At 33.9% G+C, this 18,302-nt stretch overlaps 1 long non-coding RNA gene across 2 annotated transcripts; it reads right to left on the bottom strand.

The window, feature by feature from the left end:
- Positions 1 to 249: 249 nt before the first annotated feature.
- Positions 250 to 17,984, bottom strand: LOC135289343 (uncharacterized). 2 transcript variants are annotated; one of them, XR_010352117.1, is made up of 3 exons: positions 17,899 to 17,984; positions 3,584 to 3,724; positions 250 to 437 (listed from the first exon to the last, which is right to left on the bottom strand). It is a non-coding gene; the product is annotated as an uncharacterized LOC135289343 (long non-coding RNA). The 2 variants fall into 2 exon arrangements; XR_010352120.1 differs by lacking the exon at positions 17,899 to 17,984 and adding an exon at positions 15,280 to 15,388.
- Positions 17,985 to 18,302: the final 318 nt, after the last annotated feature.

Here is an 18,302-nt window from a genome sequence, read left to right as displayed (position 1 = left end):
TCAGCTTAAAATGCGTCAAACAGCCTCTGTAGCAGTATCACAAGGCTAAAATAAAGACAGATTTTTCCTAAAATATTTTGTAGCCATCACCAGTTGCAATCTGTTTTATATAATCAAAGGGATGAATTTTTATTCAGAAAGCATTTTAGATCCCTCCAAAACTCAGTCAAAAAATTTGACAAAATAGACAAATAAATAATAATTTCAAAAAAAATGTCCTGCTATAAAGAATTAGATACTTGCCTTTGATCCAATCCAGTGATGACAAAAAACCACACTGAAATGGTCTGAAGTCGGCAACAAGTAGGAGGAGACATCAAGTGACTGTTGGCTGTCTGTGGGAGATGTGATAACATGAGGTGATAAAACCTCTGACTCAATGAGCTCTGCAGAACATGGATAAACCTCAGAAAAGTGGATGATGGGAACAGAAAGCACTGCAAAATAAAATCAAAAGGAAGACCTGATTTAACAAAATTGAAGAATACCAGAATAGCAAAAATTGAGAAATCAGACATCCCTATGCCATCCCTCAAAATCTGATGAACCCTCATTCAACCACTGCTTTGCTTCTCTGTAGCAGATGTAGCACCAGTTTGATGTGTACATATTCTGTAGCTCTTGACAATAAAATCACATGTTCATTTATAGTGTGAAGCACCAGGGTAAGACAGAATTGCTATTCACACTCTTTGTAGGGGCTCTCTTGTCTACTGTCTGTAACAACCAGTTATTACACACTACCCACTACAAGCTAAACTAGAGTTACATAATTACTTTTGTACAAAAATACAATGCCCGTTTCAAATGTTTTTAATTTTATGATTGCAATGGTCTATATTCTTTTATTCCATTTGTAAAGTATTCACGTAGAACATGTGATGCAGTAAAAGGGGACAGGAAAAAAGGTAGAGCATTAAAGGCAGCAAATATTATTACAGCAAGGATTATTTTAAGGACTAAGCTGTTTACCCCTCTCCCTATTTAACTTTTTCAGCTGGTATCTCCATTTACATTCAAAGAGCACAAAAGCATGAAAATTTGCACAAATCATTACAATCAGCTCTTCTGAATACACAATTTTTGTATTCTCATGACACTGGATGTTTAAACAGCTGCTGTTTTTGCAGGCAGTCCCAGTTGCTGCCATATAGCTTGTATGGAATTACAAAGACATGCAAGAAGTTTTTATGAAAGTATAAAAAGATAAAATCAATTTAATGCTTAAATTATGAGTTTCCAAAGGGTCAGGACTCGCAAGAACTCCCTTAAAAATGACGACAGTCAAAACAATACATAAATCAAGAAAATTTATAACCTGGATAAACCAGAGTATAAACCAGGAACAATAATCATAAAACCTGCAACAGTTCTGTCCTTCCAAGCATTCTACTTATTGCATAACTACATCTACAAAGTAGGATAAATGAATACACATGATTCTATATTAAGCATTTTCAGGAAAGGAACACAAACATTTGCAGTCAGTTACTACTTCACATCCTCTTGCACAGCTAGAATGCATGCACATATGCCCTATTTTATAACACTTTTTCTTCCTTGAGCTGATATAGATTCCTTAGAAAACCTGGCAACATTCTAGCAAAAACTTGCCTCTAATTTCAAATGTGCTTACAGGTAAGTTAAATTAATGTGAATGCAGCTATTTGACCCTCAGTGATTTTGAAGACATTTTTACATTATCTTCATTCTTCAGAATGCACACAAGAGAGAATGGTAATTAATTTTTCTTTCCTAAGGTCCAGCTGGTCAAAGTAAATCTGCATGATCTATGACAAAAATAATGACTTAGGATTTCCTATGTAATTTTTACCCCAAAATTTCTATGAGTAATAAAGTTTAATCACGAAGAATTAAGTGCATGCTGCTGTAGTGATTATGTTTCAGCAGGAGTTATAGCCTCTATCCTTCTACACAGTCCAGTTTATATTTCTCTGTTTCTGAGATTCCTAGTTTTCCATGTTTCAGAAGGCAAAAAATCACAATCAAATTTCGACCATCTTCAGCACAAAAAAATTCCTTTCATTTAAGAGAGGCTTGTATAACAAAATCATGTCCCAGTCAGTTGGAATCAAGAGACAGTGCTCAAGTACTTGCAGTTCCAGAAGAATCCCCTCTGTAACAGATTCCAATGTATCATCATTACTGAAAGTCATGAAAGATGGAAAAATTATATAGCAATAAGCATTATATAGTTTCTAAAAAGACGTAATGTGCTACAAAAATAAGAAATCAGAAGCAGCCCTTGAAATACAGGTCTTATGTTCCTACAATAGAGAAGCAGCAGAGTGAATGAAGGTTGTAATACATATAGGGTAATTAAACATGAGAAAATTGAGATACTGTCTATATTGACATGAGCCAGAAACAATCAACAGTAATGAAGACACATACAGTTAGCTTTTTCCCATCTAGATATTCCACTCTGTAATTTTTTATGAGGGACAGAACTGTCACAGTAAAATTATTAAAGAAAATTGTGGTCATTCTTTTCCTCAGCAGATTACATCATAAAACAAAATTTGGCATTAATAAAATGTATTTTACAAATGATCAATATATATAGATATCCAACAAATATTTGTCAATTGTTCATTTCAATGTAATTATCTCTTTAAACAGAGATGAAAAACAGAATTCAGGCATCACAATGTACTTCATCACAATAATGAAATATTATTCCAAGGGATGTTTCATGGCATTCCAAAAATCAATCTAACCCTGCCAAAAAACTGGTTTGTTTTTTTTTTTTTTTGGTGATCCAGGTCACAAATTTAAATGTTTGAAATTCAATAATTTTGAGCCTTGCTGTTGAAACATGGAAAAAAAATTACTTCAGATCACTCACTTAGTCATTTGACAATGGTGCTTTTTACTGTCACTTCAGGACACATCATTTGTAATCAGCTCACCATGTGGGGCTTAAAATAAGTAGCTATTATTTATCTCAGATGTATTTCTTATATCTTCCCTATTAAAATTTTCTTCTGACTATCTGTATGGAATATATTCACTACAGTTGGAATTCCATATCCTAAGAGTAAGATAAGATTTTAAAAAACCAAAAATGACAACTTATGTTGCTGGATATCCAATGATTCTCGGCCATCTATTTAGCCATTATCTCTTTCAAGTGACAAGATCATTCAAAAAAAAGCTCTCTGTAGCTAAGATTTTTACAGATCTGTCAATGCCCTTTAATTTGGAACAGAAATCCTGGCTTTCTCCCTGCCATTTTATTTAATCTCTGGGGTTTTTTTTTATTCCTCCTCCTAGTAAATTCACTGGGAAACAACAAATTTCACTGAACCTACTGAACATTTTGTAGGAAACACAAACTGTTTTCTGGACTCACAGAAAATAGTTTTTTCCAGCACAGGGGAAGCACAAGAATATAATGTGAAGCCAGTAATGGGTACAGTATTAAGCCTAGAGTGTTACAAGTGAGAGACATCTCTTTCCTTGTTTATTGCTTTTTTTCTGAGTATATAACCTCATGCATAGCTCAGAGATAAAGAAACCAATAGCAAATATTTACAACATCAGGTCTTCTGCACAGTACCTACTGATATAGACATAGCTGAGTCTGAATATTTCATGCAGGAAAGAATCACTTAGCAATCCATTACTTCACTCTGCCACTGAGTTACCTGCAGTCCTCTTTTTATCTCATCTCATAGTTTGATGAAAAATGCCACACAGCCTGTTCATAAAACAAAAGCCAGATTGCAAACAAATTATAAAGAGAAAGTAAGTTTGGAATTTTTTTTTTTTAAATCATGCAACATGATTTTCAATTAGATTTTATTCCTGAATATGTTACCAACAGATATAAAGTTAGTTTCTCAGCTCTAGGTTTTTAGGATTTTCTAAATTCTTAGAATATATTGAGAAGTAAGAAAGAAGGCACAGCTCTATTAGTAAATTGTTTTCTTTCCTCAGGCTGTTTTCTTGCAAAATAGAATCTATTTTACACTACTCTGTATTAAAAAGTAATTTGCTAGCATTGAGCTGGCATATCTCTTCACAATTCTGCTCTACTAACAAAAGCTTCCATCTTTCTAATGATTCAAACACCTCGTAATTGGCCTAAATCTGCACAATCAATGCATTCCCTCTGAGGTTAATGTAGTATATCCCTTTGGTACTTCAATTATAAACTGAAGGATAAGGAATCTCAATATACCTGTCAGCAATTCAAAATAGCTCGCAGGTTTATACAGATGTATAGAGCTCTTAAGATAAATTAAGATGTTTGTGCTTAAAGTTATTTATATTTTGTGAGTGTGCACAAAGATTATATGTTTTAATTTTTCCACTATTTTCATTAGATTAGATTTTCAATTTTGTAGCTGCTTATTAGAGGTTTTCATGAGCTCTCCCTAGTTCCCTTTTTAAAAAATTTTTGTTTTCCCTTTGGTCTGATGCAACTATAATTTCATTTCTCATAGCAGAAAAAAACTAAATCAAACCAAAACAAAAACAAATAAATGAAAACAAACAAGTAAACAAATCACAAAATCTCCCCAACACATGAAGCCAATTGTTTTTACAGCAGATCTTTTTAGCAATTACACACAACACTAATGGAAAGAGCCTTAAAGTAGCAGTCAAAAGCTTCTGGTGTTAAGAATAACTAAAAAGTTATTTTCTTTGTTATACACAACCAAAAAAGGAATTTTATGGTAATATTCCTTCAATCCTCTCATGTGTAAATTGTTCACAACATTAACATTATAAATTATCTTTAAATTGTTTAGGTTATTTTCTGTGTGCTCTTCCCATTGGGAGGTCATCCTTTAACCTTACCAATTTATTCTATTTTCTTCCCTAATTTAAGTATATTCAGGTCCATTTCATGATGTGTCCAAATATCAAGCTCCTTCTTTTACTGAGCAATTTATGTGTTTAACTCTGCAGGTAATGGTCCAAAATCTCTCACACTAATTTTTTCATGCATTAAACAAGCCACTGGTTTTCTGGAAAAAACTTGCTCACTTGCTTTACTTTCTGGAACTGACTCACTCTCATGATTCAGGAAATTACATGGCAAATATAAAGAAATATGTGAAAAATATAACATCAACTATGTTAGAAGTTTTTGTCTGTACAATCTATCCATCACTGGTTCTTCTGTAGCCAAATCTGTGCATGGTCCACAAAGAAAACAACTGTCATGACCCCTATAGCTGAATCATAAGTTCAGATAAGTTCAGGTTATTCTTCATAACTTGTGCTGACTTGTGATGACTTGTGCTATTAAAAACTTGCCCAGGATTTAAGTATTTTGTCTCTTTGTGCATTACAGGCTTTCTGTTTTCAAAAGATCCATATAAGCAACTTGTCACTCTGTGTATATCCTATGTGCTTCTGCATGGGCCTCCTCCACAAATTGCCTGAAGCTGTGGCAGTTTATGAGGACTATCCAAACCCATTCTGCAGGAGATTTCATAGGAGTATTTCATCAACTAGTGCTAAATGGCAAAGGACAGGCTAAAGAGTCCTTTACTGCTCTTTTATCAGTGCTTAGAAACAACATAAATGCCAATTTTTTTTCAGTCAAGGCAAGAGGCCTACAATGCCTAGTTTGCACACTTGTATGTTAGCCAAAATAGCAGCCAATACAAAATCAGTAAATTTCTCGTTTAGTGTTCAAGGTTATAAATAAATGGGAGCAGAATAAACTCAAAGCTGTGTAGCAGAGTATTGCTCATGCTCCTTCCTCATCCCAGAACTTAACCTCAAGCTTTGTATTTAACTCTCAACATCTGACAGTGCTCTGGGATGCACCAATGAAATTACAGAAAATAGTAGATGGTGCCATGGGTACTCTGAACTAACAGTTGTCACAACAATTTCTTTGATCAGCAGTGCACAAGAAGAATAATGTCATCAGCATCATATCTGGCCACGCCTGACATTTTCTCCAGCCATGAAAATCCAGATATCCCCTTAGAGGGTAGGGCTCTTTCAGCATGATAGTAAAAGCCTGGGTTCCCCACCTCCTGGTCCCTGGCCTATTTCAGGAAAAAGTTATCAGCACAGTCAAAGGAGGCATAAGAAACTACCTTTGTGACTTATAACCAAATTTGCAACAGCTACTCTTTCACATTCTCTCCTTTATCGAATCTTCATGTAATGTAGTGAAGTAATACCCATAAATACAACAAAGTAATTAAATATCTTGTTTGCAGACAGATAAATTACATACACTTCTCTCTTCTATCCAAAAATTCTGATATGAAATTAACCCACTCTCCTTTCAGTGTGAGTTGTAACTGCTTACTAAAAAATTGTGTATGTGAAATATAGCAAAACCAGTATCTTCTATGTGTCACTGCTTTGAAGGTAGGGAAGTAATTTTATATTGATTTTCTCAACAAACCAAGATGATGCCTAAAGAATTCCTATTTTAAAATTCTAATCTTGGAAATCTATTATACATATATATATAAAAAATATTTAAATATATCAAAAACATAATCCCAAACATGAAACATTTTAATTTTGTTGCATAGGGTTTCATTTTTCATTAAAAACTAATAGACTTCATGAACTGCAATGAAATCTGACAAAATTATTCCCTTGGAATGCATTATGACATCTTAGGAAAAAAAAAGACATTATAATAATATGGAAAATATAGTTCATCATAGAGAGAAATACAAAATAGAGAACTACAGCTTGCTATGTTCACAAAAATCCTAAGGAAATAAAGTTTTATTCTCAAAAGGTTAAAGGACAATACCTCCTTCTCCAGAGAAAAGAGTTTGTAGAATCTCAGTACTCTAGAGAGCAGTGTGGCTTTTTATGATGTCTTCTTTTTTATGAAATACTTTATGCAATCTTGTTCTAAACATTTGAATGAGCAGAATATTCTTATAATTAAATATTTCAGTAGTTTGTCCATGTATTTCAAATAACAGACAGGTTTGTAAGTTGGGCTTGTTAAAATGATGCCAAAGCACGATTATGGATTATTGTTCAGAATTAAAAAAAGAAGTGCATTCAAATGTACAGCTACTGTTATTGTTCTTTATTTTTTAATTTAGAAGTGAATGTAGATTTTGTAAATTAACATTTTATTTCTCTTCTCATGCCTTCTCCACTCAAAACTCCATCCCTTTCCCAAAACAGCCTGCTTACAACAAACCCACTTTTCCTCTCAAAGAAAATGAACATGCTTATATGCTTAACAGGGTTTAAACCCATTTTATGTCCACATACAAAACTCTAGTACACTGACATATTCATATTATTCCTATATGAGTAGTGAGCTATTTTATGAATGAATGTGGAAATAAATCACCTTGTTAGAAATCTGTAGTGACATAAGCAACATGTATCCAGAATGCTTACAGAAACTGAAAAATATATTAGGTGTCTGAATCTTTTTTAAGCTCAGAAATATAGAATTACTTTTTATAGAACTGTGAAAATGAACAATACTTTCTTTGTGGGGTATTTATTTTAAAGCTGAATGACTTTAACATGTAAGTAGAAGTAATTATGTAAGTAGAAGTAAACATGTAAGTTGAATACAAACCATTTGAAAAAGAAATTCAACTTGGGTTGAAATCTAAAATAAAATACCTCAAAGAAGTTATGAGAGTGGAGAGGAAGTGTTAAAAACTATGTTCTCAAAATTGTCAAGAGAAAGAAAAAGACAACATAGCCATGAAGCCAGAGACACTCAATTCTATTGAAATATGAGCTTTACTCATAGAGCGCAGTCACGACTATGTCATAAAAGGGTGGTATCAATGCAAGAATGAGAGAAGCAATTTGGAAACTAAAGAAACTAAAAAAAAAGAAAAAGACACTTCACATCTCCAGATTCTGATTAAAAGAGAAATCATTATATATGGCCTAATACCTCAGGTAGATAAGTATTTAGTACTTAGTAAATTTCCTCTGAGGCCAGAGAACTTGTGTATTAAGAAAGAAATGGGCCAAGACAGCATTTCAGGTAAGAAGTATTTTGTTCTCAAAAAATATTTTGATTTCTGCTCAAAATTTTAGGCTATCAGAGGTTGGGTTTTTATTCCCTCTTGACTTCCTCCAGAAACACTAAGGGTATTCCTTAAATTATTTTCCATCCCTCTTAGAAATACAAGTTAGAGATACGTCTCTGTGAAGAGGTGGTAGATGAGAAGAAAACCTTCATTTTCCAAGAATATAATGCCAGCATTTAAATGAAGATGTGAAATAGAATAGGGTTAGGAAAACTTAGCTGGAACTGTCAAGAACTTTGGTATAAAATAAGTTCATGAGGGTAAAAGGACAGTTGTAGAAGCAACAGAGGTGAGCTTTGAGGTAGGTTGCATCTTTTCTAGGTGAGCAGGAGGTGATTGGCTAGAGCTGGAGAAAGAGGAACTGACCTCAAAAGGTGAGGGGAAAAAACATGCCTTGTAGCAAAAAGGAAATTCTCCATTATTTTTTTTGGAAAGTTAATGTCTTGGAAAGTCTTTGGCAGAGAAACATTCAGGGAAGATGAAACCTAGGTTAGTAAAGAATGGATGAAGCTGCAGCCGGAGAAAGAGGCCTCAGGACAGTCACTTCAAAGCACACCTGAGTGTTGGTATTGAGATTGGGTGGAAGCTTGAGTAAACCCACAGAAACTGCCATATTTTTGGTAACCATTCCATATCTCCTTGTAGGGGACTTCTGTAAAGTCTGTGGTGATCTTTCTTCTTTTTCTTTTTTCTCTGTATAAGAAAACTTCATTTTTGTTCAATAGGTTTGATTATAATTGCAGCAGAATCCAGGTTGATTTCTAAAAACCAGAATGCATTTATTTTTTCTTTGCTAAATGAGAAATTTCCCATTATTAGCTCTGGTCGTGGTAGCTGTGTTCTAGACTTTTAAATAACTCCTTTTAACTACAAATCAGATTTGAATGATACTTTAGCAACAGTTAGAGGGTACTTGAATGATACATAAATAAAGTGCTCTGAAAGAATGAAGAGTGATTGGGGAATCAGTATGTGTCAAAGTAATGATTCATAGGATAATCTTTCTCTAAATATTTCATTTAAACTCAAGAAAATTTGCAAACCATTCATTTGCACCTCTCTGACTCTTGGCTTCATCCTGAAAACTCTATTATTGAGCCCCTTTACTCCAGAAGCATTTGCGCACAATTTGTAAATGTCAGGTTCCCTGCATCTCTTTAGGCATACTTTTTGTTTTTCTGGGATTGACTGGCTTTGGTTTTTTTGTTTGTTTGTTTTTGGGGGTTTTTTTGGTTGTTTTTTGTTTGTTTGTTTTTGTTTCAGTTTTTTGTTTCTTAATGAAAATAGAAAAAAATAAGTTAGACATATTTCACTGGCAAAGACAAAGATTTTTATAAAAGAAGCAATTCAAACATTGATTTAATTGTTCTAAGTCAAAGGTATGAATAAAAAAGAGCTAAGAAGCTTGAATGAATTTATAGTTGAGATTGGTAGAACACTAAGACAGCTGCAACTGACTGCATTATTGATGAGAAACAAAAAGCAGTTACACAGAACATTGAATTTAAGACACTAGAACATTGCTTTTCAATTTCATGTGCAGTCAGTCAGATGTTAAAACTTCCTTATCTAGGTGGATCTTGGGGAGTTATTTGCACTAGGATTATTTATGCTTATGAGGTTTTCTCACTTGCTAACCACACTAGGTTTTGTTCAGCAAGTCCTAAGAACAAGACGTTTCTAGAACTTATCTTTTTCTTTCCATTGCCTACCACTTCAACACAGATTTGGAACTGTAACAAAACACTTTGGATTGACTAGCAATTTTAAAAAAAGGGTTCCGATTAATTCAGTCACTACTATAATATTATTGAAGTACCCAAAGCAATAAGGGTTAGGTCAAGCTACAGGGAGTGTTGGGTGGAGTTCAACCAGCTTCTCCATTACATTAAATGGCTAATGCTGCAATTGAATTAGGATATTTGGAGATAAATAGTGGTAGATCTGGCAGCAATTTGGAAATATGTCATATTTCCAAATATGGCATATCAATGGACAATAGCAACCTTAAAAAATAAAAAAAAGAAAAGTTTTTAAAAGTTTAGGTTTAATACATAAAGGTCCTAGGTTGCATTCTTATTCTTGCTGGCATATGAAGACCTACTAATATAAAATGCTTTTAACAATTAAAAATAAATCACTTCAATAAAGTGGGTGTGCAAAGGAGGCTTCAAACAATTCAATTTTTATAATTCCATATGGTATCCTTTGTGTTTGCCTAAGTCAGTAGGCAGAGAGAAGCCTGATCTGTGGCCTGTGTCATCCTCTAAGAATTAAGCAACCCTTTCTTCAGTTACACCTTGCAAACAAGACCTGTGGTTAGGTCAGACTCTACTTCAGTTCGTAGTGTTAGGATACAATTTCCTGTGCAGACTGCCTCATGCATAATTTTGAACTCAACTTTTCTACTACTTCTCCTTTATTGTTTTTTCCGTTTCAGATTTCAAGGTAAAAAACAAGATTTGAGCAGCAAATATAACTCAATAACCTCTCACCTTTTACTCTCTTCCTGATTACATTTTTATAAAATGGGAGAGGTCACAAGATTAAGTTGTTTTCCTTTGCAGGTTAGCTTTCATCAAAGCAGGACAGGGAATTTGGTTAGGTTTTGTTGTGGATTTGGGATTTATTTTGTTTTGTTTTATTTTTGGTTGTTGGTTGGTTTGGATTTTTTTCACTTGTTGTGTGTTTTTTGCCCACTGCTGAACTATAACTTGTGCTTTAAACAAATATAACAAACCTGATTTATGTTTCACATGAAATCAATACACAAAGTTAAAAGATGTCTTGCTATTCTGTGCCCTTTGGCATTATATAATTAAATTCCAGGATTTTGTATCAGGAAATAATTGAATGTTTAAGAAATTGAAGTCTTTCTAGATACAAAGGAGGTATTTCTCCATATGGGTCAAGCTTTATTTTATTGTGGATAATGGGCACTCAATAGAAGTGAATATCTAGACACAGTATGGCTACACCTGCATGGGCAAATGCTGGCCAGGAGAAGGTCTGTGGATGTGCTGAGAAGGTGATGTCATTAAACATGTTCCAAATTTCTATATCCAAATCCAGCACTGTATTAGTGAAAATCTTAACAATCAATAAAAGATGTAATGTAGTTTCCAGTCAAGTTTCATCCAAAGAAAATCCAGTTTGAGCGCTCTCATGCCACACTCATACAAAGTGTAGCAGCTTTGATAATTGGCATCAAGAGTCTTGCTTCAGACATGTATCTCTGATGCAATGGAGACACCCCTACAGGCCTGCCATAAGAAACCTATTCCACTGTTCTTTGAGGCAAACATCTACTATATTGATCAACATTGAAATTGTGGCCTTAGGATTTGCTTCTTCTGTGCCTAAAAAAATCTTACAATGGACATGTGTCTCTAGAAATTTCTTTTCAGCTTCAGAGAATTATCCTTCCTAGAAACTTCATGAGCCACAGCCAACATCCATTTAACTTACATTTTTTCATTATTTACAGGATGATTTTTCTGTTCTGCATAAATGTAAATTAATACACCAAAGCATCTGGGAAAAAAATCTCTTTTTCAAATATATTAGTAATCAATACAGTATTGCAGTGATTTCAAAACCATGAAAAGCCTAGGCTTAGAAACAGATACTAGTCAATACTATAGAATGTAAATTAAAATATTGCAGAGTGGAAATTAGCATCTACTGAAATAAAGATTTGGCTTTCTGTCTTCATGGGAGCTGTTTGGGAATTTTTTGCTCTTCTGTGACCTACTATTTGGTTGTTTCCATTTACAAGTCTCAGTGTGATAAAACAGAACCTTTCAAATTTTGCTGCTATATTGGTGCCAGCACTCATCTCTCTCAGAAAACAAACAAACAAATTAGATATTCTAGATGCATTCCAAATAAAGCAGTCCGCTACCTGCGTGTTAATAATTACTAAAAAACTATAGGTGAGTTACTTCAATGTTTTGATTCTTGCACTTAAAATATTTAGCACTTCCACCAAAAGACAATGGTCAGAATACACACAGGAACACTAATTCATACAAATTCCAAAGATGCTCTGATTCACATACTGCTTCATTCCCTATTAGTTACAAGTAGTATATTGGCATATTTTAGACTATTTTAATTTATATCTTTAAAAGATTCTGCCATACAGTTAAATTCCATAAATAGGGATTGTTTTCAAGGGATGTCATCCCAGATCAGGAATGTTTCTGTGAACGAGGACCCCAACAAACCCATAATTCTCTTACTCTGTACTTGATTTCAACAGCAGTGTGAAAACAAGGGTAAACAAAATAATATAAGAACTACTAACAAAAGTTTTACATAGTCGCAGCAAAAGAACCCTGCAAACAACATTTATGACCCCTTTTATGCGTATATATGATACTTGAGAAACTCTAAGTCAAAAGTTTTTATAATTCTTGATGTACGATATTCCACTAGCACTAAACATGCTACTACACAAATATGTATAACATAAAGGGAGACTTCAAAGCACATTTAGATTCCCTGCAGATGTGATTAGAATACTTACTATTTTATTCTTCTTATGTATAATCAGGCTCTTTTGTATGCAAAAATGCAAATGCACTCAAAGTGAGAGTCCTATAGAGGCAATATCTTGTCTGCTTTACTGTAACATGTCTACTAAGATTAAAATTATGCTGCCACTTGCTTTGTAAACTGGAAATAGTTAATAAATAAGTTACCCAAAACTTCTTCAGAATTGTTGATTGTTTTTGTACTTAAGGTGTGAAGAGGTGAGTAATGAATCTCCTCCTCCTCTCATTTGTTCCTTGTGCATGGAGTTTTGCAGCAATCACAGTCCTGGCAGTTACCCAAGTCTGGTCGCATTTATTCCTGGTAGCGTACCAGCTTGTATCTGTCACTGTTACTTTCTTCTTTTCCCCGGTGATCACCCATTCTCACTAACAATTCCCCAGCTCTCCATTTACTCTGAAATATATCTACTGTCAAAATGATTTAACACTTGATGTGCAAATGCTATGTTGGTTTGTTTTGAAAATGTATGAAAGGAAAAATCACACAAAAGTGTCTGCATTGTCATTCCTGAAATATCAATTTTGTCTAATCCTTACAAGGAAAAAGCTTTTTCAAGACTTAGAATCATAATGAACTTTAAAATATTAATTGACAACAAGTTTTTTACAGAATAATAAAAGAAATTTATTTTAATTGAGCTTTTCTGAATAATATATATTGACACATTTGGGTTTAGGTGAATTGATGTCTGTGATGATGCTTTCTAAACTTCTTCAATTTATTCTGTTCCTTATCTTGCATGAAGCAGCTGAACAAGGAAGTGGCCATCCTTTCTTAGATGTTTCATTCTGTGGTACATCCATTTCTAATAAAATATTGATATGAATCCATTTTTAATAAATAGAATTTTACCACCTATGTTTTTCAACTGAATACTTGTATTATATATTTTTTACTGTCCCTAGTATCCATGGCCAGCATACACAAATGATAATCTACCTTCTGTCCCTGATCCAAAAAGTGAGATATTAACAAAAATCATATAGCTCAAAATTTAAAAATTTCTCAATTCATCTGCTCTTCTTTGGAAAACCACTACAGTGAAAACCTTACAGCTACATGTTGTCTACTAACTTGTAGCAAAACCCTGCAAGTTAGTAGAAAACATGCTCTTCTGGAAAAACTAAGTCAAGATCTCAAGATCTTGAAAAGTAGTGGCCAGAAATGTCATGTGAGCCTGATTTTGCAGATCACCTCAATGAAATTAACTGACTGGAGGACTGAACTCTTAATAGGCACTAGATTAGTTTCTTCGTGACTACCTCTATTTAAATCTATGCTAATATCAAACTTAAAGCCACACAATCTTAGTGTAGGGTAATTATTTTCTAGAGGGAGGTTGTAAAATTCATTGTAAATACCAAATGAAGAGAGATTTTTCTTTCAGAGCCATGCATATTTACTCCCTCCTGCCTTTAGTGTAGGCAGCCTCATACTATGGCAAATAAATATTTTGAGTATGTTTTTATCTCTACTCACTTTGCCAAAATGGGAACATGACAGCATGTTTGTTCCTAAAATTTTAAACTCAATCTAACTAAACTTATATGAATCAAAAAGACTGCATAGTCTACCAGCACTGACAGAGCATGTTAATTCCACATAGAAGTGTTTAAGTTTAATAACATATTTAACATTTTAACATACAAAAACATGTGATAATATAACATTTTAAGTTTTGTAACATGTTTAAGTTCTACTAATACACAGCAAAAGGAAGCTCTGAAAAGAAATGTCTGCAGGCACCATGAATATTTCACATTTTCAAACCAAGTAGCTTGAATTGAAGTACATACTAGGAGAATGTCCTTGTAGTATATGACTAAAAATGCTTGCAATATTTGTACTAAAAATATATGTTTGCACTTGTTTTATGATGGAAATGAAGGCAAAAGCAAGCGGAAATAGTTCCCATGATTCAGTTTACAAAAACAGTATTCGTTTTCTATCACTCTCTCATAACTAATCTAGTAATGAATTACCTGAGTAAAAATTAAATTTTTAAGCAAGATCATTGCAAGTATTTCTACATGGTAAGGGGGTTTGCCATTATTTCTTCCCAGAGGAAATAATTTACCAAAAGCAATAGAATCATAGAATTATCAAGGTTGGAAGAGACCTTCAAGATCATCCAGTCCAATCATCAAATCAGCACTGTCACTGTAACCTCTAAACCACGCCACCCAGCTCCAGATTCAGATGTGTCTTAAACACCTCCAGAGATGGTAACTCCACCACCTCCCTGAGGAACCTATTCCAAAATCTGACCACACTAACAGTGAAGAAAATGTTTCCAATGTCTAATCTGAATATCCCCTGCTTCAGTTTAAGGCCATTTCCTCCTGCCCCTCAGATTTTGGCATAGATTTGGCTGGGAAAATTAAGGAACCAAAGCATGTTTGAAACTCAGTATTATGATTTCTCTTTCACTTCTTTAGAGTGAAATTTATAATAGCATCTCAGTGTGCTCTCTCTCTAGGTTAAGCTTAGATTATAAGTGGAGTATTTGCCTAATGTATGGCAATGCTCATTCTAGTCCAAGTGCACCAGAATGAAGGTCTCAGTGAGAAAAGAGTTGTGAGCTTTTTCAATATTTGAAAGCTACTCCATTTTCCTGCATTTTAACAAAAACATTTTGAAATCACACAAAAACATACATCGGAAAATCTGTTCTTCAAATTACCTGGCTTCTCCCCCAAAAGGCAAGCTCTGGTCACACCTTCCTTTCCAAGACTGCTGATTTTTCACAAGCAAGAACATTCACAGGGGGAGGTCTGACAGCAGTAGCATCTAACAGGATGAGACAATGAGGAAACTATTTCCAAAAATCTCAGCTTAATGTAATTTGTTACACAAGCTGACTTGTTTAATCAGAAGAAGGCTTTTTATTAAAAATAAACAATAAAAGGAGGCCATTTTGTCTTAAGATGTACAGCCAGAAAAACATGTGTAGTGAAATTCTTTTCTCTCCTCATAAACAGTAATTGCTTCCACATTTCATGAAGAAATGAGTCAACAGTTGCACTTATCTTTCTAAAACAATAGCAGTTTTTGCATTAAAAATTAGGTACTCCTCTAGTGGAAGGTACTCTCCGAGACTAATGGTAGAACCAATAGAAAAGCTTCTAAAATACATTTATAATATTTGTGTTGAAGTAAAACCTGTTTGCTCTCATGTCTGCCCAGGATGAGTGATAGATCAGCAAAAAGTGCTGCCCCTGGTACTCTGCTTCAAAAAGAGGTAGATAGTGAGGGTAGAAATAGTGGGGGATTTACTCTTTTCCAGGCAGACAGAAAGTGGCATTAGGATGACTTCTAGGTGCAGGATCCAATGTATAAAATAACCAACCCAAAAAATCTGCAACAATTGGCAATATTTCCTTTGGACCAAAAGGGAAGACATTGGAAGGCAGGGGAAGAAACCTTAATTGTAACTTGATTTGTGTTTCTTCTTTGCAACGAGTTGACTCTTAATGTGGGACTTAAAGAATTAACTTCTCCTGTTTTAAAAAGTTAAGTATGTCCTTGACATATAGCCCTAACTACTAAGTCCTGAAAAATACAAATAATATCAGTCAAAATTTTAGAGATAAGAGATTTGATCTGTCTTAGGGGTTTTAAAGATCTTTTCTATAATTGTAGATTTTGTTATCTTCCACCTACACATTCCATCACTGGAGACAGCTTAAATCACCAAAGAAGCCTTTCAAACACGTTTAAAGAAATGACTGTATTAGGATGCTGTGTTCATACTCTTAACTTTTGAGATAGAAAATTTTTATAGAAAAGATCTCTGTGCTTTTTTAAGTGGATGTTTTAATGCCAGTCAGATGAGAAGGCCTTTCAGACAAGAAGCTGTAAATATAAAAAATAAAGCAAGGTACATAGAAAAACAGAATTCCTCTCAGTGAGCAGATTTTTTTTGATACACAAAACTGTATTTACTGGTTTAAAACTGCACTTCAAGAACCAGATGCTTACTATCTACAAACACAAAGTAATGTAGTTGTGACTATATGGTATCTTGAGTATCTGTTTTAAATATAGGGAGGATGACATTTATAGATCAAGAATAGTCTTTTCTGTATGCTAATGATATAGTCTGGTCAGTCTAAACAATTGGGTCAGATGAGCATAACAAATTGTACAACTTTGAAGGATACGTTTTATAACATTTTGTCACACATTTACAAGAAAGAGAAATTCTGAAATGATGAAAAACAAGTCAGCACTACGCATTCTGCCTAATAGCATCATCATTTATATACTCTGCTAAACAACCTGTGTATAAGTCTGCTGAAGTAGCTGAGGGCGGTAATATATGCATTCAGGAATCAAACCTCTAATTAATTTAGGGGTGAGAAATTAATTTAAAAGTGAGAACAGCAGAATTCTTTAAACAATCTGGCCTCAAAACAGAACAGAAACTCCCTACCGGCATTTTTGTTTATTTTAACAGAACTTGGTCTACTCAGTTGATTTCATTACTTTTTCTGTAATAGGATGCTGGAATGTGTTTCAAAATAACAAGATTGCACAGACATACCATTAGTCATCAAATGCATTTTCTATCTGACTTCCAAGTGAAGTATAGAAATCCTGCTTGTATAATAAACAGAATTTTAATCATCTGTCCCTAAAATTGGGTATTACAAAGGCAAATGAGCAGCAGAATGACAAGTAGAAACATTAAAAGAAATAAATGTCACATGAAGATCAAAAAAAGAAATGTAGGAGTGATTTAGTCACATCCTGTAGGACAAAAAATGTCTTAAGCTACTATGACAGATTTTCTAAGCAGCTAACTATTAGTGTTCTCAAAACAAAATGCTGGACAAAGAAACATTGCACAATTGAACAATTTTCATGTATTTGATTCAATTCAGGTCTCTGAAACATGGGAGAAGGTTTTTTAGTAGCCAAAACCTGCAGACTGCACTAGCTGCAAATTATTTTCTAAAAGGAAAACATAGGCACAAACATAGAGTCTACAACAGTCTTAAAATCGTTGAAATTATTCTGATACTTTTCCTGGCCCCTATGAGCTCAGCATCCTCTTAGATTTCACTTGAATAATTTCTTTAAAACCATTCCTTGATTTTCCATCTCTACAGCATAAACAAGAGCAAAAAAAATTCTGTCTGTGCTTCAAGTCAACAGAAAAATCTGCTTTGGCTGCCAATTTGGTCTTGCATGATAAAAGAAACCTATCATCTTACAGATATGAAAGCATCCATTTTTTTTTTTGTCAGCTTGTTTGATCTAAGAATGAAAAGCAATGCACACTTAACAGATGTCCTACCTTTCTTGTGCTGTGGCCTCATCACAGGTTTTTGCTGGCATTTTTCTGCCTCATGTGTCTTTGGTGGCTTTTCTGTCAATGTCAAAATGGAGTAAGTTATTGGAAACTTCTGCATCTGAGACCCTGCTCACACAAAAGCTACAGAGACAGTCTTAATTCTCTAATTTACTTTCATATTTACAGGTCATCTCTTGTAGTTTAATAGAGAGCTTTAAAGTTTCATGCATCTGTTTCTTTTGCAAAAAAATAACGAAAAACAAGAAACAAACTACACCTTTAAAAATTCTTTAAAACTCATGTTAAACAACCAAACACATTAACCTTAGAGTCTGATCCCCCAGAAATATCCCATGGCCATTTTTTTTGAAGGCTTACATTCCTACATGCTCAGGCTATAGCATATT

This window comes from Passer domesticus, chromosome 1 (assembly GCF_036417665.1).
Source record: "Passer domesticus isolate bPasDom1 chromosome 1, bPasDom1.hap1, whole genome shotgun sequence".
Taxonomy (NCBI): Eukaryota; Metazoa; Chordata; class Aves; order Passeriformes; family Passeridae; genus Passer; species Passer domesticus.
This window is presented reverse-complemented; position numbering and strand designations above follow the sequence as displayed.